This window comes from Phyllobates terribilis, unplaced genomic scaffold (assembly GCF_046119375.1).
Source record: "Phyllobates terribilis strain yellow unplaced genomic scaffold, ASM4611937v1 Scaffold_211__1_contigs__length_3443825, whole genome shotgun sequence".
NCBI lineage: Eukaryota > Metazoa > Chordata > Amphibia > Anura > Dendrobatidae > Phyllobates > Phyllobates terribilis.
In genome coordinates, this window is record NW_027362971.1 from 1086951 (window position 1) to 1111367 (window position 24417).

General features: G+C 43.1%; 1 long non-coding RNA gene across 1 annotated transcript in view; it reads right to left on the reverse strand.

The window, feature by feature from the left end:
- Positions 1 to 501: 501 nt before the first annotated feature.
- Positions 502 to 24417, reverse strand: part of LOC141213720 (uncharacterized) — a 36762-nt gene continuing 12846 nt past the window's right edge. The window contains exons 2-4 of the long non-coding RNA XR_012283085.1: positions 9670 to 9812; positions 7839 to 8145; positions 502 to 774 (exon numbers count right to left, since the gene is read on the reverse strand). This is a non-coding gene — a long non-coding RNA (uncharacterized lncRNA). The remainder of the gene's footprint in view (positions 775 to 7838; positions 8146 to 9669; positions 9813 to 24417) is intronic.

Sequence of the window (24417 nt, forward strand, 5' to 3'; positions counted from 1 at the left end):
CAACAGCTGTTTCATGTTGTCATAGGTTTCTTTTATGTGGACTGCATAACCAACTGGACTTTAAGGTAGAGTATTGCCATTATTCAGTAAGGCGGCTTTTAGGTTTGTTTTGGACAAATCGATGAAAAGCCTCCATTCCTCTGGATCATGACTTATCTTCAGAGCTTCCATTAAACTATTGATGTTGTTGCCTGCCACAAGATCGCCCTCCATGAAGACATATTGGACAAGATCTTTGTCACGATTGCGGAACAAAGGAATCAGAACATCGCCCACTAGGAGATTCCACTGCTGTAGCCTGGAACCTAAGAGCTCAGCCTTACTGTTGGGCAGAGCCAAAACTAGATCCTTTAGTTCCCTTTGTGTTACAAAGTGTGGTTCAGTTGAGGTTGCTGACAAAGTCTGGGTCATGAGAGGAAGATGCTTCGTGACACCAAGTCCAATTCCTCTCCCTTGAAACTCCTTTCCTAATGGGGGACACCATGCAGAAGTATCAATTGGTAGTGTGATCGGTTGGCTCTCTCCAGATCATTGTGACTGCAAAAGGCATAGACTGCCTCTTCCCATGCAACCACTGGTGAAGATGTGATGCACATCTATTGCAGCATATGTGTGGAGCCCAACTCTTGTCCTGATCTCAAATTCCGTAGCCAGAATACAGGTTGTAGGCTTTCTTTATCATGGTAGTCAAGTTTCGCTTCTGTGACAGAAAAGTTACTTCTCCGCATATATAGTAAAAACTATCCACTTTGTTATTGCAAGAAAGAGGCATATCTGAAAAAAACATATAGAAACATGTCAATACGCTAAGAAACTAAGCTACTGTTTCCTAAAACTGTATACCTTACACAGAGAGCATTTGTAATAGTAGGTGATACAACTGTAATTAGGATTATGTCATCGAGCTGAGTTGGTGTTTTTTGGTTGGTCACCCTAAAATAATAGAATGCTAAAGGCTCAATAGACTAAATAGATGATGTAATAGATGAGCTACAAACAATGTCATAGTGATGATGAAATAATAAAGATGCAATTTTTCTGTAAGCCTGCATGAAAGGTCCCATAAGTAATTACAACCTCCTCTGGATCTTGAAAATTACAGCCAAGCAGCAAATTTAAGCATCATATTCGTTTTCAGTACCACAAAATTAGGTAAGTTCAACTGTTTTTGTCTCTGAACCAATTTGACTGTAGAACAATTATCAGGGAATCCTAGGAGAAAACGTCAAGCTGAATCTTGAGTGTCATTGGACTTTTGGACAGGAGAGTGATCCCAAGCATGCCTCAAATGCATGGTTTTGTACAAAGTTTCTAAAGATTCTGCAGTGGCTGCCAGAATCACCTGACTTGATCCCCATAAAAAATTTTGGTGGCATCTGAAGAAGGTGGTAGCAACACACAAACCCAGGAATAGTAGGAAAATGGATTCCTCACGAACAGTCCCAGAAACTGGAGTCTGGCTATTAATCGTTTGCAGCAGGTCATAACAGCCAGAGGAGCTCTACTAAGTACTAAAAACGCTTGTCATAAAGGGCTTGAATAATTCTGAGACTGCAGCTGTCAGAAAAAGTTACATTTTGTGCTGAATTTGGAGAAACAACTTGTTATATTATTGTGTTCGGTTATTTAAATTGTTCTTGTTTTATTTATTACAAATGGCAGAAAGTTTGTACATTTTGCTAATAAATCAAATTTGCAATGGGGGGCTTGAATAATTTTTATTGCAGGTGTATAGGTCTATGAGGAAATTCGCTCAGGTCATGACACCCTGCAATCAGCCATGGGATTGTCATCTGAGCACAGTTCGTGTTTCATGAACTGTCATGAATATAACTGTTGGACATAAAGTTGCATAACTTTTAACTAAATAACAATTTATTTATAGAAGATTGAACAACCTGTTTACATCGTGGTCACTTGATTGCAACATTGAGTTGTAATTACACAATTATTTATAAGTTTGCATTAGTTTAGAAAGAAGACAAACAGTTGTTAGGTTAGGGAAAAAAAATCAAGCTGTTGTAACTTGCTATCATCGTTAGTTTTTACTTTCTCAATCGATAAAATCCATGCTAAAATCAAAATCGCTCTCATTATTGGATGATAACTCCAAGGGATGAGACTTTTTTTTCCAACAGTAGAGCCGTGTAAATACTTCCCATGCTGCAACTTCTTCTTCTTCTTCTTGCATTGTTTCAATAGCAAACAAAGTATTATATTTAGGAGTGCCAATCCAAACGAAGCAAAACATCAAAGCTTAAAAAAATAATTCAGAAGGTTCTCAAAGTCATTAAACTTTTGCCAGACTAACAGCACATTTAATTAGTAAACAGACATCTAGACATATTTAATCTGGCAGCAAATGCTGCCTCTCTGGCTTTATCGCCTTAGGCATTAATGCCGCTCTTTGGAGCTAGCCCTCGAGGCGGTTGGTTCTGGTAATTTGGCAGCACTTACTTCTGGGAAACAGTATAATATGACTCTATTACATGTATTTTAGTAGAAGGATTATTTAGAAGCTTATACCATATGGAAAGCTACATCAATTAATGATCCCTTTTTAAGACTTAAAGGGGTTGTCCAGGCTTGGGGCTCAAGTCTACAGTCACTCTATGTGACTGCAGACTTGTGAAACCTCACAGTGCGCATGCTGCGCACTGTCAGGATTCTCTGGTGCCAGGATCCAATGGTCATGTGACCGCAAGTACATGATTTGCATACTTCTGGCCACATTCCGACTAGACGTGTCCGGTCTCGCGCTCAATACACTTGCATTGAACAATGCTGTGCACGTCTAGTTGGCCGGTGACTGCATGTATGCAAATCGTATATTTGCACTCAGGTGCCCACCCGCTCCCAGCACCGGAAACACATGTCCACCAAGACTGCATGGACCTCGGAATGGTGCACAGTTACACATAATTTTGACATATAAAGTACCACACACCAAAATAACTTGCAAAACAAACAAGAAAGGAGAAGTGGGTGTGAGTGATATAAGCACCGTGTAATAAACAAAGCTACCAAAAATAATCAATTGTATAGGATCAAATATTTAAAAACAATAAAAAAGAGGGCAAAAAAAATCTCAAAGGTTACTAAGAGTCCTCAAACTGATACATGGTGGATTCGAGAAATCTTTACCCCATATGCAGTAAAATAAGGACTGAAAATCCCAAGTATCAGAATGATGCCATCATTAAACTGTAACATCCCTGGCGGCGTGCTTGCATGGTGCACCACCTCCCACCATGCAAGACCGCAATCTTACCTGTCTGTCCATGCTGCACTCTTTGCTCCATTACCTACTGTGTCCATGTCTCCTGTCTGATTGCTTAGGGCGTCGGCGCGGCTTTCTGCTTGTTTCTTATAGCTACTGTGTGAACAGTCCTAATGCGTCCCCAGCCTATTGCTGTGAGTCACTCGATACTTAAACCCCCTCCACCCAGTAGGAGGTGCCTGAGCAACACTTGCACTCAGTTTGTCTTTTGCAACTGAGGTGCCAGGTCCTGTCCTGACTCTTGTCTGTCCGCCACCCTGGGGGCCGAGTACCCAGGGCCTTTTCCTGTACCTGTGACTTCAAGTCTGTTTCTGCCACCCTGGGGGCCGAGTACCCAGGGCTGCTACCTGTATCTCTGACTTCTAGTCTGTTTCCGCCACCCTGGGGGCTGAGTTCCCAGGCTCGTTCCTGTATCTTGTTCCCGGTTCAGTTCCTGTCTGAACAGTGTCCTAGCCCGTTACTTGTTTCTCTCTATGTCCGTACCTTCCCTTTGCCTGCAGTGTCTGAACCTGCACCTAACTCCAACTCGTTGTCTCTGTACTTCTGTTTGAGTTTTGTGTCCACTTGCTACTTCATTGTAAGTACCTTGTGTGTATCTGGTTCTGCTTGTCCCCTTTCCCTGCCTCTGTATCTACCTCCTGTGTTCTAACCATCTTCCTGTATTTTCCAGTCTGTTCCATGTGAACAGAGCCCTGTCCTGTCTGCCTTCACCTTCTGCTCTGTTCCGCTCTGCTTGTTCACCACTCCGGCGGTTCCGCTCTGCTCCGCTTGTTTACCGCACCTGCGGTTCTGTTCTGCTCTGCTTGTTTACTGCACCGGCGGTTCCGCTCTGTTCCGCTTGTTTACCGCACCTGCGGTTCTGTTCTGCTCTGCTTGTTCACCGCTCTGGCGGTTCTGCTCTGCTTTGCTTGTTTACCACACCTGCGGTTCTGCTCCGCTCTGCTTGTTCTCCGCACCTGCGGTTTTGCTCCGCTCTGCTTGTTCACCGCTCCTGCAATTTTGCTCTGCTAGTCCACCGCACCTGCGGCTCTGTTCCTGTATCCCAGTCTGTATTGGTCCCTATCCAACCTGCGTTCATACCTGCCAGTATCTGCCTGTCTGCATTCCAGCGGTGCCTGTCAGCACCCTCCTGTCTGCATATCGGCCCCACCTGCCAGTACCCACCTGCCTACATACCAGCCGTGCCTGCTAAGTACCCATCTGCCGTCATACCAGCCATGCCTGCCAGTACCCACCTGTCTGCATACCAGCTAACCTGCCTGTTCCTGCATTCCCCGGTGTGGGTCAACAGCTGTGACCGGGGTCTGACCTGGAGTAGCACCTGGTCCCTCTGCTTGGTTCCTCCCTGGTTCACGGAGTCGACTGAGTCGCCGTGCGTCCTTGGTCGGACCGGGTTGATACTTAGTTACGCCCCTCCAGACACTCCTCGGTTCATGGTACAGTGGGATCACTAATCACGCTCACGCCAGTCAGTCCGGGCGCGAGCGTAACATAAATTATTCAATAGAAAGAAAAAAGAACTTGCAAAATTAACCTACAATACATGAAAATAAAAGCAAGTAAAATAAAGTATAATACAGCTAGAAAAGAGGGTCTGCAGCAAGTTAGTGTGATGCTGAGTCTTTTCTCAAAGACAAGCTGTGTGAGTCAGGGAAGTCAAGGAGTCCAAGGTCAAGAGCCTGGACAGAGAGAAGAGACAAAGGCGTAGTTAATTCACAGTGCGGGGTCAGAATTCCAAGGTCAGAGTGCGCCAAGGCAAAAGGGGTAATAGAAATGGGTAGTCAAAAGGCAAATCCAAGGTCTGGCAACAAAAGATTAGAATGACTGAGTTCAGAGCACAGAGAGAACACATCACTGAGCTGAAAGCTACGACTGGCAAAGGTCTGGGACTAACAGCTTAGCTAAATAGCTGGGTAATCACTAAGAACCACTAAGAACAGGGAATGCCTGAAGGAAGCTCAGCACCTCCCAGTTTCAGATTGGATAGCTGAGCTGTCTATCAAAATACCAACAGTTCAGCTTGCCTCTGTACTAGATTGGACGGCTGAGCTGTCTATCAAAATACCAACAGCGCAGCACGCCCCTGCACTAGATTGGACGACTGAGCTGTCAATCATGAAATTAAGAAAGAAGGAATTGTGCGGTGTTAGTGAAGCGCTAGAACAACTAGACAGGGGATTAGGTTTTAACACTAGCCTTTTATTGTTTAGTACGCTCTCTAACGCCACGATGCCTTTTGATAGCAGAAGCTATCTTCCTCAGGTAGATACCTGAGGAAGATAGCTTCTGCTATCGAAACTAAAGGCCCCGTCACACTAAGCGATATCGCTAGTGAGATCGCTGCTGTGTCACGGTTTTGGTGACTCACCAGCGACCTCACCAGCGATGTCGCTATGTGTGACACTTTGCAACGATCAGGTCCCTGCTGTGAGGTCGCTGATCGTTGCAAAGTGTCCTGGACCATTTTTTGGTCGTTGGCCTCCCGCTGGCCAGCACACATCGCTGTGTGTGACCAGCGGGACCAACGATCTGGCTGGTAACCATGGTAAATATCGGGTTACTAGGGGCACGCGCGCACTTAGTAACCCGCTGTTTACCATAGATACCACTCTGCTACGGTGAGCGGAGGCTCCAGCTCACCGTAGCAGAGTGGTATCCATGGTAAACAGCGGGTTACTAGGGGCACACGCGCACTTAGTAACCCGATATTTACCATAGTTACCAGCCTGCTCCTGCTTAAGCAGCAGGCTGGGAACGGGAGCAGGACATCGTGGAACGATTCTTTCCACGATATCGCTGCTCCCCTCATCGCTGGTGAGCCTGCCTGTTTGACAGCTCACCAGCAATGTATTAGCGATGCAGCAACGATCCCTGACAGGTCGTATCGTTGTCGGGATCGCTGCTGCATCGCTTAGTGTGACGGGGCCTTAAGTGCTTCACTAACACCACACAATTCCTTCTTTCTTGATTGCTAATCTCCCCTGTGGAGAGCGGTGGAAGCTGCTCTGTTTACAACTAGCCTACTACAGGACCTGCCGTGATGTCATTGTGGAACGCCCACTTCGGTCACACGGTCCTGGTCATGTGACCGCTGAAGCCTTGTTCCCTTGTTGTGCGGGTGTGGCGCCCGACTGCGCTTGGTACCACAGATGCTAGAGGGGTGCATTACCGGATTTCTCCACAAGAGGCCCCCACAGCATACACACCCCTCCACCTTCCACCTCAGACCACCAGAGTGAGCCCGATAGGGATATAAATAGGGAAGGTGGAGCTAGGCAGCTGAGTGATTCAGCAGTTCCTGCTCAGACACAGAAGGAGTCAGTGCAGTCGAGCCAGAGCCTAGCAGTTCCTGCAGAAAGAGTTCAGTATAGTCTGTAGAGTGAGTCCAGACTAGAACTCACAGAGCTCAGGATAGAGAGCTAGGAGTGTGCCGACACTCTGAGAGCGGCGAAGAAGAGCACCGTCCCGGCTGCAGTGTGTGTAGCCTAGTGAGGGACCAAGCGGGGCCGAAGGCAAGTGGAAGAAAGTAACATAGGGGGCAGAGGAGCTTTACAAGCTCACCCAAAAGCATATACCGGACACCGGGTCCGAGTCTATGTGGATCTTCATGACCAGTAGAAAACAACCGGAACCCCTGGCGAACTACATGTCCCAGGATCACCAAAAGCTGATACGTACCAGGGTCAGGAATCACGGAGACCCCAGAGAATAAGGAGAGTGATCTCCAACAGAAGGCCCTATCACCAAGTCAGCAGGTGCAGAACAGAAACAAAGTTAGGCCTAGCTCCAGGCAGGTCAGAAACTTACTACACAAAGGCAAGAAACAGGAGGCCCTACACCCGCTCACTGGAGAGGATCCTGATATGCACCCTTCACCCTACAGTGCTCCTGGATGTGCCTGAACTTCCATCAGTAAAAGGTACTGAAGTGACTATCATGTGTGTCCCTGTTCTTGCTCTGACCCGGCTGAGTCCCATCTGTCCTTACATCCCCCCTCATACGCTGCCCTGAGGCCTAGCTCCACCTGTGGGGAGCTATACCACCCAAGCTGCCTTAACACCGGCCTCAGTGGGCTGCCGCAGCGCTGGTGATCCTCACCAGACACCACAGGTGGCGTCACGAACATTTACAAACCTATTATCCCAATATACATTCCCCTCTTTCCAGTTGTCCATCCTGGGCCACGGACCGGGCCAGCCACCGTGACATCCCCCAAGCATCTGAGGGCCCGGCTGCCGAGTACCCCACGGCCCCGGGGGTGCGACACAGGGCTCCTTTGCACAACAGGACCAGGTGAGTGGTCACAACATCCACCCCCTTCATTCCCCCCCAAACCTTAGGCTCTTCACCATTGCCGCTCCAACTGCTTTTGTTTTCCAAGTCACCAAATTGACAGCTTAGCATGACCCTGATTCCATAGGGCAGCAAAACTGTCACTCACTGCATTGAAGACACACTGAGCGGAGGAATCTTGACAGATTAGGAGAAGTATCACACGTTCCGCCACCACTAGTGGCTTAAAAGAGAATTTTACCCCAAACATGTATATGTTACACACCTGTCCTGGGTATCCCGGGCTCTGCTTCCTTCCCCTGGATCGGCTGCCCTCTTTTGTGCTCCACATTGGGTTTTGCAAGTTGCCTGGCATGAATCAATGACATCCTCTCCCTAGACCTATTTAAGGCCCATTAAGGCACACACTTGTGTCTTGGGGTTGAGACTGTAGTCTTATATTTGGTGTGCTCCACCTTCTGTGCTTTTTGTGTTTTTGCTTGCAGTCATCCCTGCTGAGTTCCACTTCACATGCTTGTGATGAAGCAACCCATGTGATTCTGTAGTTTGAATGTCAATGGTGGAGAATGGAGCTGAGAATAATAACAACAACAAAAAAAAATAAACGTGACAAACATAAATGTGTGCCATATATCCACATGATATACTTGTTGAATATACACCTCTGGGATATTATGATATATATATATATATAAAGGATGTGTTAGTCTTTATCACCATAATATATACAGTAACTAAAGTTATCATGTCGTTTTTACACTGTAAATGCTGTAAAAATGTTTTTTTTTTTTTCAACCCACCCAACTTTTATGTGGTAATAAATCAGCTTAGAAGGTGATTCAGGACGAGAGGCGAAAGTGTTACAAACCATCACTGCTCACTTATGGATCTGACTGATAGCTGTCATCTGCTATGTACAGGGATAAATAGAGACTGTAAAAACCAAACTGTGCAAATTATTTAATTAGACTCTTGAAAAATAATTATTTAATTTAAAAAAAATGACCCCACAGCTTTCTATACAGGGTACTCAGTTAACACTATTTTGATCAAAAAAGCCTAAAAGCCATCCCACTACGACAAGGTGAACCCAATCGGGACATTCCTTTCCTATTTCTAGTATTAAAACCTTATGTTGTGTCAGCCGACCTCAATGTAGATAAGGGTAGAGCAGGACAGAGGCCCGACTGTTCAGGCACCTGTCCATGGGATGCTATATAGATGAAATGCCTATCTCAGAAATGGGGGCATGCTCCTGTTTGTACAAAATACAAGAAATGACTTTTTTGACACTAGAGACAAGATAGGACAGTCCCGATGGGTTCACCTTGTCGTGGTGGGATGTCTTTTACTCTTTTTTGATAAAAATAGTGTTAACTAAGTCCCCTATGTTATTTATCTGTACTATTTTCTTATTTACTTTCAAAAGTTTATTTGATCATTTTGTTTTTTTTGTTCTTCGATTTTGTCTGTGAAATGGTCATGCTCTCACACATTGCATACGTACTGACTAATGCTCTGGCTCATTTCTTTGGTTTTCCTGTACTAATCATGCAAAGATAGCTGTCAATCACTAGTTGGACCGCCCACTGGACTCCTAAATATGCAAATATCAGGGAGTTCAAGGAATAAAATACAAGTCATAGTGAACCTTTTCCTATCTATATATCATTCTGCTCAGTTTCCCCTCTTCTATACCATGTTGTCCGCAGATTGGACCGCATGTGCAACGTAACAGGTTCCCTTTAATGTACAATGCCAACAATTTTTCAAATAATGACATCAATAAATACCTGGAGCAAAAAAAAAATCATCCTGTGATAAACTGTACAAAGAAAAGAAGGCACCGACATAATCACAGCCATATCCCTCTCTCTGATCTTTTGCTTTTCGAAAACAATCATGTGTACGCAATATTTTTTTTGTCAATATGAGTTGCATTAGGTATTGTCTGACGTGATCTAAAGGGTTAATGCATTTCGTAGTCGGAATCCTTGCAGTTTCCAATTACCTTTTATCAGAACACACTAATAGTGGTATTTCTGCTCGCTCTGGTACATTAATAAATACCTCTTCAAAGTTTACAACCCACTTACCTGGTATGGAATTGCCTTGCTAAAAGCAACTACCATACATTTTCTTAATCCCCAGCAATCAGTCGTCCTTTTACATGTAGGGTCATGTATTGTTCCATCTTTGCAGGTGTTCTTACTCCGGTAAAATGATAGTTTCAGAGGAGCTAAAGAAAAAAAAAATACAAGAGGTTTTCATTACACTGATCCCTTTTGTGGAATTAGATTAATTGGCTCTGAGGAAATGTTTTTCGTGTTACGTATGGCTCTATTATATGGCTTGTTATAACATACTCAAGATAATTAATTATTCATAATAATAACATTGTAATTACAATGAAAAAAAGGCTTCCTGGCGATCTGATGAGGCACTCATTAAAAAAATGTGAATATCTTGATATTATTAATTAAAGGGGTTATCCAGGATTATTCATTTTTTCACTATGGGAGAAGAACTTATTGGCAAGGTAATTGATAACTACCTGCCTGTTGTGCCCGGTGCCGATCTCTGCCGGCACAAAGTGGCCACTCCTGCTGGCGATTCATCTACTCTTCTCAGATGATGGGATGTGATCGCCAACATCATGCTGATTCACAGTTAGCTCCCTGCTGCCTGACTGCGGGAAGCCAACAGTCCATCAGAATGACATCGGCAGTCACGCCCCACCATCTGAGCAGCTCAGAAGAAGAAGAGCTGCTCTGTTGATGTGGAGCAACTGAATCGCTGGCAGGAGCATTCGGTGACTGCTCTGAGCTGGCGATTCAGCAGCTTCTCATCTGCTCAGCTAAGATGGGATGTGATTGCCAATATCATGCTGATTGACAGCCAGCTCTCCACTGTCTAATTGTGGGGAGCCAGCAGTCAATCAGAATGATGTCAGCAGTCACGCCCCGTCATCTGAGCTGCCTGGAAGAAGAAGAGCTGCTCTGTTGACGTGGAGCAGCTGAATCGCCAGCAGGGGCATTTGGTTGGACAACCAATTTAATGTTGATGCCAATGCTATCTTTTAAAATGTAGTAATGTATCTCCATAACCAATTTGTTGTTTACACTTTTTGTATGTTTCAGTTTTGTTTGTTTTTTTATCGTGGGGAGTTAAAATACCCTCATGGAAGCCCCCAATGTGCTGCTGTTACTTTATTACTATTTTTTTGCATACGTCCTTAATAGATTTTTATCCTTTTCTTGGTCTGTATATCTAATTTTGCCATCAGTATGGCATCCATTTTTCTCATCTACAAAGCAAATCAATATTTCTAAGAGTCTCCTACCAATTAGGGCTCGTGCAGACGTGTGTGCGGCACGTTCCATGCACGGACTGTAATGGTTGGACAGTAAGCGTGTCTCCTGACCTTAGCGTGACGGCCTCACAGAATTATATTAAGCTGTCATGCTCAGGTCAGGAGTCCCGTGCATTGAGGTACGTTCTCGGACCATGTTGCACGGACGTCTGCATGAGCTGTTCAACAGTGAAAGAAGAGTGAAGAATCTGTGGCAAATTTGTCAAGAGTTTTGATATGGCTCACCAGGTGTGGTAGATTCACTAAGTCCCATAAAGAGATTAAGGTCAGTCTCATAGATCAGAATCATAAAGACTGGTGCAAGGAAAAGTTTAAAAAAGCAGTCCAAACCATTTTCTATCTCCAAATCCAATTAAATGCACTTTATTGTATCCACAGTCTTTCAAGCAGGTCAAGAAAATCCTCCATGAGGATATTATGACCTGCTCGAAAAGCTGTGCATGCGGTAAAGTGCATGTAACTGGATTGTCTAAGCCATAGGCCTGGATGAGCACGGACCAGATGTGTTAGTGCAGTAAAATACAACACATAGTTGGAAAAGCCAGACAGCTTGTGGAACCTGGAGCACTGTGGAACAACGCAGCTGGATATGTTGGCTAGAACATGGTACATAAAGGAATAGTGGAGCTGGATATGGTAGAAGGCACATGGTACTGTGTGGAGCAGTGGGGTTGGATATGTTGGAGAGCACGTGGAACAGCAGAACTGGATATGCTGTATGGCATGTGAAACAGCAGAACTGGGTATGTAGATAGGCACCTTGGTACAGCAGAACCACGTGTGGGGACTGACACCTTAGCATAGCAAAGCTGATTATGCAGACTGGCACCTTGGTACAGCAAAGCTGAGTATGCAGACTGGCACCTTGGTACAGCAGAGTCAAGTGTGCATACAGGCACCTTAGAATAGCAGAGCCGATTATACAGACAGACACCTTGGTAAAGGAGAGCCGAGTGTGCAAATGGGTACCTTGGAACAGAAGAGCCGACAAAGCAAACTGGCAAGTTAAGTTAAACTGATAAGTCACTAGAATATATGCAGTAAAGCTGAGTACGGCTGAGCTGTATTTGTTAGGCAGTGTGGTGCTGCCTGAACTGGCCTAAAAAGGCCTAAACAAGAGCAGAGGGAGCTGGTTGCCGGGAAAGGAAGATATGGAGCCCAACTGTCACAGGTGTGTCAGAAGTGACAGACAGTCGCCCTGCAGTTGGCTGCAGGAGATCTCTACGTCTGGCATTACAGACATCTTCTTAGAGGCTGTCTCTAGGACCCATTGGCTACCTCCCTCTGGCTAATTAACACCCTGGCCTGGGTGTATAAATACCTGCTGTGTGCCAGAGGGAGGTGCCGGCGATATTCATTACTCCTTGTAAAGGCTTTAGCAAGAGCAGTACTTCGTCCTCTCTGGAGCTTGAGGACATGTGCGCATTTGTCTGGAGTCGTCTACAGTCATGGCCAAAAGTTTTGAGAATGACACCAAAATTATATTTTCACATGATCTGCTGGCCTCTGGTTTTTATTAGTGTTTGTCTGATGTTTATATCACATACAGAAATATAATTGCAATCATATTATGAGTACCAATAGGTTATATTGACAGTTAGAATGAGTTAATGCAGCAAGTCAATATTTGCAGTGTTGCCCCTTCTTCTTCATGACCTCTGTAATTCTCCCTGGCATGCTCTCAATCAACTTTTGGACCAAATCCTGACTGATAGCAGTCCATTCTTGCATAATTAATGCTTGCATTTTGCCAGAATTTGTTGGTTTTTGTTTGTCCACCCGTCTCTTGATGATTGACCACAAGTTCTCAATGGGATTAACATCTGGGGAGTTTCCAGGCCATGGACCCAAAATCTCTATGTTTTGTTCCATGAGCCATTTAGTTATCACCTTTGCTTTATGGCAAGGTGCTCCATCATGCTGCAAAAGGCATTGTTGGGCGCCAAACTGCTCTTGGACGGATGGGAGAAGTTGCTCTTGGAGGACATTCTGGTACCATTCTTTATTCATGGCTGTGTTTTTAGGCAAGACTGTGAGTGAGCCGATTCCCTTGGCTGAGAAGCAACCCCACACATGAATGGTTTCAGGATGCTTTACAGTTGGCATGATACAAGACTGGTGGTAGCGCTCACCTCTTCTTCTCCGAATAAGCTGTTTTCCAGATGTCCCAAACAATCGAAAAGGGGATTCATCAGAGAAAATGACTTTGCCCCAGTCCTCAGCAGTCCACTCCCTGTACCTTTTGCAGAATATCAGTCTGTCCCTGATGTTTTTTCTGGAGAGAAGTGGCTTCTTTGCTGCCCTCCTTGAAACCAGCCCTTGCTCAAAGAGTCTCCGCCTCACAGTGCGTGCAGAAGCACTCACACCAGCCTGCTGCCATTCCTGAGCAAGCTCGGCACTGCTGGTAGTCCGATCCCGCAGCTGTAACAGTTTAAAGACACGGTCCTGGCGCTTGCTGGTCTTTCTTGGGCGCCCTGGAGCCTTTTTGACAACAATGGAAGCTCTCTCCTTGAAGTTCTTGATGATGCGATAGATTGTTGACTGAGGTGCAATCTTTGTAGCTGCGATACTCTTCCCTGTTAGGCCATTTTTGTGCAGTGCAATGATGGCTGCACGTGTTTCTTTAGAGATAACCATGGTTAACTGAAGAGAAACAATGATACCAAGAACCAGCCTCCTTTTAAAGTGTCCAGTGATGTCATTCTTACTTAATCATGACTGATTGATCGCCAGCCCTGTCCTCATCAACACCCACACCTGTGTTAATGGATCAATCACTAAAACGATGTTAGCTGCTCCTTTTAAGGCAGGACTGCAATGATGTTGAAATATGTTTTGGGGGTTAAAGTTCATTTTCTGGGCAAATATTGACTTTGCAAGTACAGTAATTGTTGTTAAGCTGATCACTCTTTGACATTCAGGAGTATATGCAAATTCCCATTACAAAAAATGAAGCAGTAAACTTTGGAAAAATTGCTATTTGTCTCATTCTCAATACTATTGGCCATGACTGTAAAGCTAAGCAATTTCCCTGTTTGTTCACCCTTGTTGTCTATAGTGTTTAGTGGAGATCGATTAGTGCTCATCTCCTCCCTTCCCTAGCCTTAGCCATACGCCAGGGAAAGATAGGGCGAGGCACGCGTGTGGCGATTGGTGAAGAGCCAATATAGGGACGTTAGTGGAGACAGAGTGATATCAGATCAGCCTAGGAGGTCTCCACTCTATCCTTTCCCTAGAGTCTGGGCTCCCTTCTCCTCCTCCCTTTGTGTTGCACTAAGTCTTTCCCACACCTTGCGTGACACCAACATTGGAATTAGGACAGGTGAGTGACAGGTTTCCCCCTTTTCATTGCAAAGGGTAAAATTTGCAGCAAATCTGTAACATGTGACTGATTTTAATATCCACAGCACACATTTTTCCAGTACATATAGTTTATTTAAATATTTTATTCTGCAATTTGTCAGGGATTTTAGTTTTCTTCCATTTTTTAATCTGCATCAAATCTGCCACGTATGAACGTGACTTAACACAGGGACCTGAACATAAGCACTTCTGCAAGATGTGACCGGCCTTTGCTTTCTTTGAATTCTACCTTACCCAACATAATTGTTGAGACTAACACCCCATATTCTTTATATAGTTGTCAGCCACGTCTTTTTAGGATCTACATGGGGTGTCGAATGTTAGATTCATTCTTTAGCTGTCGCTATGATTTCTTTTTTTATAAATAACGGCACGGAATAAAAAGAATAAAGCCGGTTTTGCGCTTTGAAATGAAGAACTTATTTAAGTGGCCATATTGTGTAAGGGGTTTTACTGGTTTCATGTTTTACAAAAACAAAAAAAACGTCCCCTCACCTGGCGTAATCTGAGCTCGCCCTCAGAATTATTGTTCTTACACCTGCATAGTCCCACATCCAATTCTCTTTCTCACTTCTAACACAAAAGGCGCCAACCTAACACAACCACGAAATAAGAGCGCTGCAAAACAAACACCATACCCAGACCCTCCAACACGATCCTCCTATATAACAGCCTATATTCAAACCCCCATCCCATTATATGGCCCCCTTTACCTAAAAACAACTACTGACCCTTTATCTTTTGAGTTGTTATAAATCTTATTAATACTGAGTAATTCTGGGAAATCTAAGTGACAAGTAAAATCGAAGAACTTTCCAAATGAATTCCCCCCCCCCCTTCCTCAAAAAAATAATATTGGTTTTCCTTAAAAAAAAATTATGTGAAAAAATAAAAAGTTTAAAAAATATATAAAAATTCAAATTACTTCACTTTTCCGCATTAAGAATAAAAACAGAAAAAAAAATAAATTACATTTGTCGAAGTCCGATCTATCGAAACATAAAATTTTGGCTCTATGGCCAAAAACACATAGTTGTAATCAATTTAGAAAATGTACTGCGAATACGTATTAAAATGGCAGCCATTAAGGGACCTTATTCTGGATCTGTGCAGGTGACAGCTGTATAAGACACTTGACACCCTGCAGAATCAGGCCTGGCCAGTTTTGGAGCCTATCGGGGACCATCAGCCCCTTAAACAGCACTGTCAGTCGCGACAGCGGAGTCTATGTATCACAGGTGTGTCAGATGTGACAGACAGTCGCCCTGCAGTTGGTTGCAGAAGATCTCTTCGTTTGGCATTACAGACACCTTTCTAAATCTGTCTCACGCTAGGACCCAGCGGCTACTACCTCCCTCCTGCTCTAATTGACTCCCAGGTCTGGGTGTATAACTAGTTTCACTTTGCAGCAGGGAGGGGCCTGTGATACTCACATGTTTCCTTGTGAATGCTTGGAGCTCTCAGACTGCTATCTTCCTCTGTGGTGCTAGGAGGACATTTGGAGTTATCTTGCTGAAGTCGGCTAAAGCTAAGCTACTTTCCCCCGTGTATGTCTCCCTTGTTGTCTTTAGTTGTTAGTGGGGATCGACTAGTGCTCACCACCCCCTTCCTATCCAGGGCCAAGCACTAGGGAAATATAGGGTCTAGGTTCCTGTTCCGCGATTGGTGAGGAACCAATTTAGGGACTGTCAAGGGAGACAGGGTGATATCTGATCAGCCTAGGAGATCTCCACTCCCCTTTTTCCCTAGAGTCTGGGCTCCCTTCTGCCCCTCCCTTTGTGTTACATTTAGTCTTTCGTGCACCTTGAGTGACACTAAGGGGTTAAAAGACCCCCAATGGCAGGATTGATCCCCCGCGATCATAATAGGGGTGCCCATCGTTGCCATGGTACCCTAAGGTCATCTGATGACCCCAGAGTACGGTGGCCTGTGAGATCCAGCTATAAGCAGGGTCTAAGAGGCTGAGTCAGTGAGACACTGACAGGTCTCAGGCATTGCAGTACACGAGTACTGCAGTGGATGAAACCAACGATCAGAGTAAAAATTATACCTGTCCCATAGTGGGACTTATTGAAACAGTGAAAAAAAGTATATAGTAAAATAGTTAAAGAAAAAACACAAAAAAAAGTGCACAAAAATCTTGAAAAGCCGTTTCACCACTAAAAACACAGCCTTTGTGATAAAACAAAGATAAACAAAGAAGAGTACACATAATTGGTATCGTCGCATCCAGGAAGACCCAATCTATAAAGCTGTCATGTTATTTATTCCGTACAGTGAGCACAGTAAAAAATAAACATAAAAACCATGGCAAAAATGTTGCTTTTTCATCATACTGCCACACAAAAAATGTAATAAAAAGCGATCAAAAATTCATATGTAAAAAAAAATATACAAATAAAAATGCCAAACCATCCTGCAAAAAACAATATGTCTCATTCGGGAAAAAAATAAAAAAGTTACAGCTTTCAGAATATGATGATGTAAAACAAATTCATTTTTGTAAAATATTGTTTTTAGTCTGTAAAAGCAGCAAAGCATAAAAAAAATATATAAATCTGGTATCGCTGTCATTGTACTGACCTGACAAATAAATCGGTCTTATCACTTTTACCGCAAAAAACAATTCCTGTATTGCTGTTTTTTATTCATTCTATATCTGAAAAATCTAAAAAAGCGATCAAAAAACATTGTGTCCCAAAATGGTACCAATAAAATCTCCAACTTGTCACGCAAAAACTAAGCCCTCATACATACCTAGTCACCATGAAATAAAAACGTTACAGCTCTCAGAATATGGCGACGAAATAGTTTTTATAAAAAAAAGCTTTTTTACTGTGTGATAGCAGCAATATATACAAAAACTATATAAATCTGGTATCGCTGTAATTGCACCGACCCAAAGAATAAAACGTCTTATCACTTTTACCGCACGAAGAACAGCATAAAAATAAAAATAAGAACTGTTCTTGTACTGCTGTCTAATTGGTCATTCTGCCAAAAATCAGAATAAGGCTCAGATCACATTTATCCTGTGCTCTCTGCTGAGCACGTACGTCAGGGTTTCTGTGTAAATTCCCCAAAGCCGCGATTCAGATAAAACCCCGGACAGAGCCACTCACTTACGAGGCCGATGGAGTTCTTTTGGACTGGTCAGTGTTCCGGCGGTGTCCCATCATTTTGGGCATCTTTTTAGCGCACAAGTATGGACGACCACAGATCTGTGCACGCCTAAAAAGACGGAGACTACCGTAGCAGACACTAAACGGTGTATGAAGTGTCTCCATCTGCCTCATTATGGTGGGTGGTTCCGTCGGGGCTTTAGTGTGAATCGCATTTTTGTGGGATTTACACGGAAACCTCGACGTAAGTGCTCAGCGAAGAACACAAGAAGGCGATCCAGCCTTATTCTGGAAGCGATCGAAAAACATTATGTACCCCAAAATGTTACCAATAAAACCCTAATTTATCCTGCACAAAACCAGCCCCCACTCAGGTCCGTCATCTGTCACTGGAAGTATAGGGGGTCCCACATTACTGGTAGAACAAAGACTCTGGAAATAAAATCCAGTGAATTCTGTGCTCCCAAATCCAAATGCCCTCCTCCTTCTGAGCCCCTTTGTGCCTAAACCGCAGTAAGCGGACACCTGTTTGGCATTATTTTAGTTGGGAGAGAGAACTTAACAATTTACAGGGTGCATATTGTCAGAAGCACAAGCTGGGTACAATGTATGGGGTCACTACAATATATGGGGGCTCTACATTGTATGGGGGCACAATGTATGGGGGTGCTATAGTATATGGGGCACTACACTGTGGGGGTACAATGTATTGGCACAAAACTGGCAGATTTGCAATTCTCAAAAATCTTTCTGAGAATCTGCCCACAGAGCTTATTTTAAATAAAAGGGGCAGTGTGAGACATGTAATGACTGACAGTCTGCTCTCCTGATCTACATGTCTCACACTGGTAACGCCTCCTTTTATTTAAAATAAAATCTGGAGGCAGATTCTCAGGGAGTTCTATGTCCCGCCCATAGATCTTAACAGCTCATTTACATATTAAGAAAAACTTGGATTTCTCGGAAATAAGACATCTGATTGCAGATATCAAGGTATCATTTTAGTCAACTTCCTATGACCTGCACACACATATAGACGGCTTAGGAGGGTAAAAAAAGGATTCACTGCAGGCAATGTGGGCAGGTGTGACACAGGAAAGGACTAGGAAGTGACTCTTTGTCACACTTTTAGTATATCTTCTTCCCACCAATCTTTAGCTTTTCAACAACGTCCTGCAGTTTGTTTTCTCTTTACGTAAATCAAACATATACTATAGTTTCTAACAATTGTTTTGTCTCCTGCGATTGTATGTAAATAAATTGTGTAGGATCCCTGTGGATTTTAGGAAGGAAATGTCTAGTTGATCAATATATATATATATTTTTTTCAATGGCATCTCAGAGACAAAATGCAGGGTGACATCGAACCTGTTAAATTGAGATGTAACTTGTAAATAATTTTTGTGACGTTATGAAAAAACATGAAAGCTTTCACAGCAATAAAGGCTATAAAACCAACTTGTGATGTGCCATCCTTCAAAGAAGCTATCATCAGAACATGACCTATTGATTAAATTAGGTTTTGTGTTAAATATATATATTATTTTTCTTTTTACAAATCACAATCCGTATTAAAAATAAATAAATAAATCTTGAAATTTTCACACCGGCCACTGGGTTATTTTATAGACTCTAATTTCCTGTTGTTTAAGGAAACAATACCTGTATATAGCCACAATGGTCAGACCCCCGACTTTATCTTTTGTATCAAAGCATCTAATGAGCAAGTGAAAAAGGTTATTGTGAAGGGAGTGGGAGCAGGTGGATGGTGGATTTTGTATTATCAACCTGTCATTGTAATCCTGCCTCTTATGATAAGAACCTGTTGAAAACGCTTCATGAAAATACAGGAAGTATGAGTGTCATCTCTGTAAAGTGTTGCAGAATAGGTTGGCACTGTAGAGATGAAAATTACTATTATATGTCAGGGAAATATTGAGAAATATTAAAAATATTAACCATTTCTCCCAAGCCCCTCTTCACCCCTCCCTTATCCCCCATTTGTCACAAGAGAAGAGCTGACAGTCCATCATCTGTCTCGCTGCAAATTATCACCCACAGCCGAAGTAGCTGAAACAAACGCTGGCACACAAGAGGTGCCACCAACCTACTTAAAATGCGAGTGTGTTTTCCCCTGGCGAGGCAGGGGATGATTAGACACAGGCTTGGGACAATTTGCATGTAGCTGAGGAAGTTTCATTCCCAGGACTTCAAAGGGAATTTAACCGAAGTCTCCAGACTTTTGGGCACCGATGCAAAATATGGAATATTGGAAATTCCATAATTCTGATAATGATGAGACCCATATTTTTAGTGGCAGGGTCAGCCAAGGAACAATATGCTTATGTTTTTGTAGCCGTAAGCCCCTCCTGGGGGCTGTGGCGCAAAAGTAACAAAATAGCAGATCACAACAATGCCATGTGTGGTCTCTAAATTAAGGTAAAACCAAAATAGAAAATATGGTATCACTTTTGGGCTTCTGGGATCAACCAGTGATAAGTTATCCCAAAAACCAGGTATCTTAAATAAAATGTGCAGGCTGGATACCAGCCCCCGTGATGTCAGCACAGGGGGTGTGTGGGCAGACCTCCCCTTAGGCATAAAAGAGTCCACGGAGGATAAATGAGCATTCTTTGCCAGGGGGTATAGATACTATAAGCAACCGATCGCGTTCAATAGCGCTCAAATCAAATCGGGGAGCCCCTCCTCCACCTATGCTGATTCGTCCATGAGAACTGTATAGAGTAAGTTTCTTCTTTAATCCTTAATATTTTGTGTAACCGCCCATGTTTTGTATTGTCCCCATTTGTAAAATCTTGTATATTTTTCATAACACTGCCTCCCTTTTGGATTAAATATAAAATTTAATAGTTTTGTTTCTTTTGTCCTGTAATCGTTCCCTCCCCCGAAGCTATATACGCTACCAGAATGCAGACATCCGCCCAGGCTTGTATTATATTTAAAATCTGGATGGTGGTGGCAGAGAATAAAAATAATTGGGCTATCGTGAAACTGACAGTGACCGTTTGGGGGGGCGTTTACACATATTTCATGCGTTGGAATCCAGAGGTGTGACGCTATACGCTCACTGGTCGCTTGCAGATACCTACATAGTGAGTAGTTAGGATCGTGTGCTCACGTATTCCTGACGAAATCCTGACAGAGTGACAGCAATGGCGAGATATTGCTTGATCTCCCCAGTGGCGTCTCTCTGAGGAATACCTGACAAAATGTAAGCTGGCAAAGCTTATATAATACTTACTGTTAGCCTAGCTGGAGCAGTTTCAGTCACCATTCAGAAGATTGCGAGTGGCAGCTCTAACTGTGCCCCAGCACTGAATGACAGCCGGCTCAGCAGTGCATCAGTACAGAGCTGGCTGTCAGTCAGTGCTGGGTGCGGTTACAGCTGATGCTCACTATCTAATGAGTGGTGACTGAAGCCGCGCCGGCCACGCCTCTACGACTGAAAGCCGGAGGCTGCCAAGAGGAAAAAAGTCCATTTCCTCCTGGTAGCTGGGCTCTCATTGCCGTTGCCAGACAGCTTTATAAAATCTATGAACCACCAGATCAGCCCCATATTTCATAGAATCATAGAATCATAGAATGGTAGAGTTGGAAGGGACCTCCTGGGTCATCTGGTCCAACCCCCTGCTCAAAGCAGGATTCACTAGATCATCTCAGACAGATGTCTGTCCAGCCTCTGTTTGAAGACGTCCATTGAAGGGGAACTCACCACCTCACGTGGCAGCCTGTTCCACTCATTAATCACCCTAACTGTCAAAAAGTTTTTTCTAATATCTAATCTGTGTCTCCTCCCATTTAGTTTCATCCCATTGCTTCTAGTCTTTCCTTGTGCAAATGAGAATAAAGATGATCCTTCTACAATGTGACAGCCCTTGACATATTTGTAGACAGCTATTAAGTCTCCTCTCAGTCTTCTTTTTTGCAAGCTAAACATTCCCAAATCCTGCAACCGTTCCTCATAGGACATGGTTTGCAGACCAGTCACCATTCTGGTCGCTCTTCTCTGAACTTGCTCCAGTTTGTCTATGTCTTTTTTAAAATGTGGTGCCCAAAACTGTACACAGTATTCCAGATGAGGTCTGACCAAAGAGGAGTAAAGACCGATAATGACTTCACGTGATCTAGACTGTATGCTTCTGTTAATACATCCCAGAATTGTATTTGCCTTTTTTGCTGCTGCATCACACTGTTGACTCATGTTCAGTCTATGATCTATTAGTATACCTAAGTCTTTTTCACATGTACTGTTGCTTAGCTCTATTCCTCCCATTCTGTATATGCTTTTTTCATTTTTATTGCCCAGATGTAGTACTTTGAATTTTTCCCTGTTAAAAACCATTCTGTTGGTTGCTGCCCACTGCTCCAGTTTATTTAGGTCTTTTTGAATCCTCTCTCTCTCTTCTCTAGTATTAGCTATCCCTCCTAGCTTTGTGTCATCAGCAAATTTAATCAGTTTACCCTCAATTCCTTCATCTAAATCATTGATAAAGATGTTGAACAATACAGGTCCCAGGACGGAGCCCTGTGGTACCCCACTTGAGACATTCATCCAGCTGGATGTGAAGCCATTTACAACCACCCTTTGAGTCCGATCACTAAGCCAGTTATGAATCCACCTAACAGTTGCCTGGTCCATTGCATACTTGGTCATTTTTTCAATAAGGATGGTGTGAGATACTTTGTCAAATGCTTTGCTGAAGTCAAGATATACTATATCTACAGCATTTCCCTGATCCACCCAGTCAGTGATTCTGTCATAGAAGGAAATTAAGTTAGTCTGACATGACTTGTTAGTTACAAACCCATGCTGACTCTGGTTAATCACTTCATTCTTATCCATGTACTTACATACATGTTGTTTAATAATTTGTTCAAAGATCTTTCCTGGTATAGAAGTCAGACTCACCGGCCTATAGTTCCCTGGGTCCACCTTCTTCCCCTTTTTGAAGATAGGAACAACATTTGCTCTTCTCCAGTCTTCTGGGACTTCTCCTGTTCTCCAAGAATTTTCAAAGATTATGGAGAGTGGTTCTAAAATTTCTTCTACGATCTCCTTCAGTACTCTGGGGTGTAATTCATCTGGACCTGGAGACTTGAACTCATTTATGTTAGCTAAATATTCCCTCACAATCTTTCTGTTTACAGATAACTTGGATTCCTCTATTCCTTTAAAAGGACAGTGAAGATCAGTTGATGTTACATTTTCTTTCTGAGAGAAAACAGATGCAAAATAGGAATTAAAAAGTTCGGCCTTCTCAACATCCTCTCTTACCATTTCGCCATTTTCATCCTGTAAAAATCCTATAGCATCTTTGACTTTTCTTTTACTTTTGACATACCCCCAAAATCCTTTTCTATTGCTTTTGACATCTCTTGCAAGCCTTAATTCATTGTCAGCTTTAGCTAACCTGATACGTGCCCTGCAGGATCTGCAGACTGCATTATAATCTTTTTTAGATATGCCTCCCTCTTTCCATTTAATAAACATTTCTTTCTTTCTTTTTAGCATGTGTTTAAGTTCTGTGTTCATCCATCCTGGTTTCCTTAAATGCTTCCCATTCTTTCTACTTTTCGGGATTGTTAACGATTGTGCTTTGAGAATCTCATTTTTAAAAATTTCCCATCCTTCCTGGACATTTTTGTCCTTAAGGACATCCAGCCATTGGATCCCTCCTATTCTCTTTCTGAGTCTCTTAAAATCTGCCTTTCTAAAATCTAACCTTGAAGTTTGAGTCTTCACATGTCTTCCTCCTCTAGTTATCCAAAATTCTATAATAGCATGGTCGCTGCCTCCTAGGGTCCCAGCCACTTTTGCAGTTAAATAGTGTTTTTTGACATGACAGGTTTCCTGTAATTTTGTCATGCATCAATTAATTTTTCAAGAAATTATCAGTGAGGTTCAAATTCTGGTCAATTGACTTCTGACTTCTATAGCAATTTTTTTACTATTCAAAACTTGCTGTATTTCACAAATCTTTCGTGCACCTGCAAGATCAGAGCCCAGTAGGCATTCCCTAAATTAAAGATTTTCTTGCATCACTCCAATGGGATCTGAGCACCTATCGGAGGGATGTTACAAGGGTCTAAGGTTATCTAATTATTGTTCTGATGAACAGTGATGAAAAAGTGATCAAACTTACAGCAAGTTCAAGTCCCCTAAAAAATAATGTAAAAAATTAAGTTTTTACAAATATATATATATATATACAGTACAGACCAAAAGTTTGGACACACCTTCTCATTTAAAGATTTTTCTGTATTTTCATGACTATGAAAATTGTACATTCACACTGAAGGCATCAAAACTATGAATTAACACATGTGGAATTATATACTTAACAAAAAAGTGTGAGACAACTGAAAATATGTCTTATATTCTAGGTTCTTCAAAGTAGCCACCTTTTGCTTTGATGACTGCTTTGCACACTCTTGGCATTCTCTTGATGAGCTTCAACAGGTAGTCACCGGAAATGGTCTTCCAACAATCTTGAAGGAGTTCCCAGAGATGCTTAGCACTTGTTGGCCCTTTTGCCTTCACTCCGCGGTCCAGCTCACCCCAAACCATCTCGATTGGGTTCAGGTCTGGTGACTGTGGAGGCCAGGTCATCTGGCGTAGCACCCCATCACTCTCCTCCTTGGTCAAATAGCCCTTACACAGCCTGGAGGTGTGTTTGGGGTCATTGTCCTGTAGAAAAATAAATGATGGTCCAACTAAAAGCAAACCGGATGGAATAGCATGCTGCTGCAAGATGCTGTGGTAGCCATGCTGGTTCAGTATGCCTTCAATTTTGAATAAATCCCCAACAGTGTCACCAGCAAAGCACCCCCACACCATCACACCTCCTCTTCCATGCTTCACAGTGGGAACAAGGCATGTAGAGTCCATCCGTTCACCTTTTCTGGGTCGCACAAATACACGGTGTTTGGAACCAGAGATCTCAAATTTGGACTCATCAGACCAA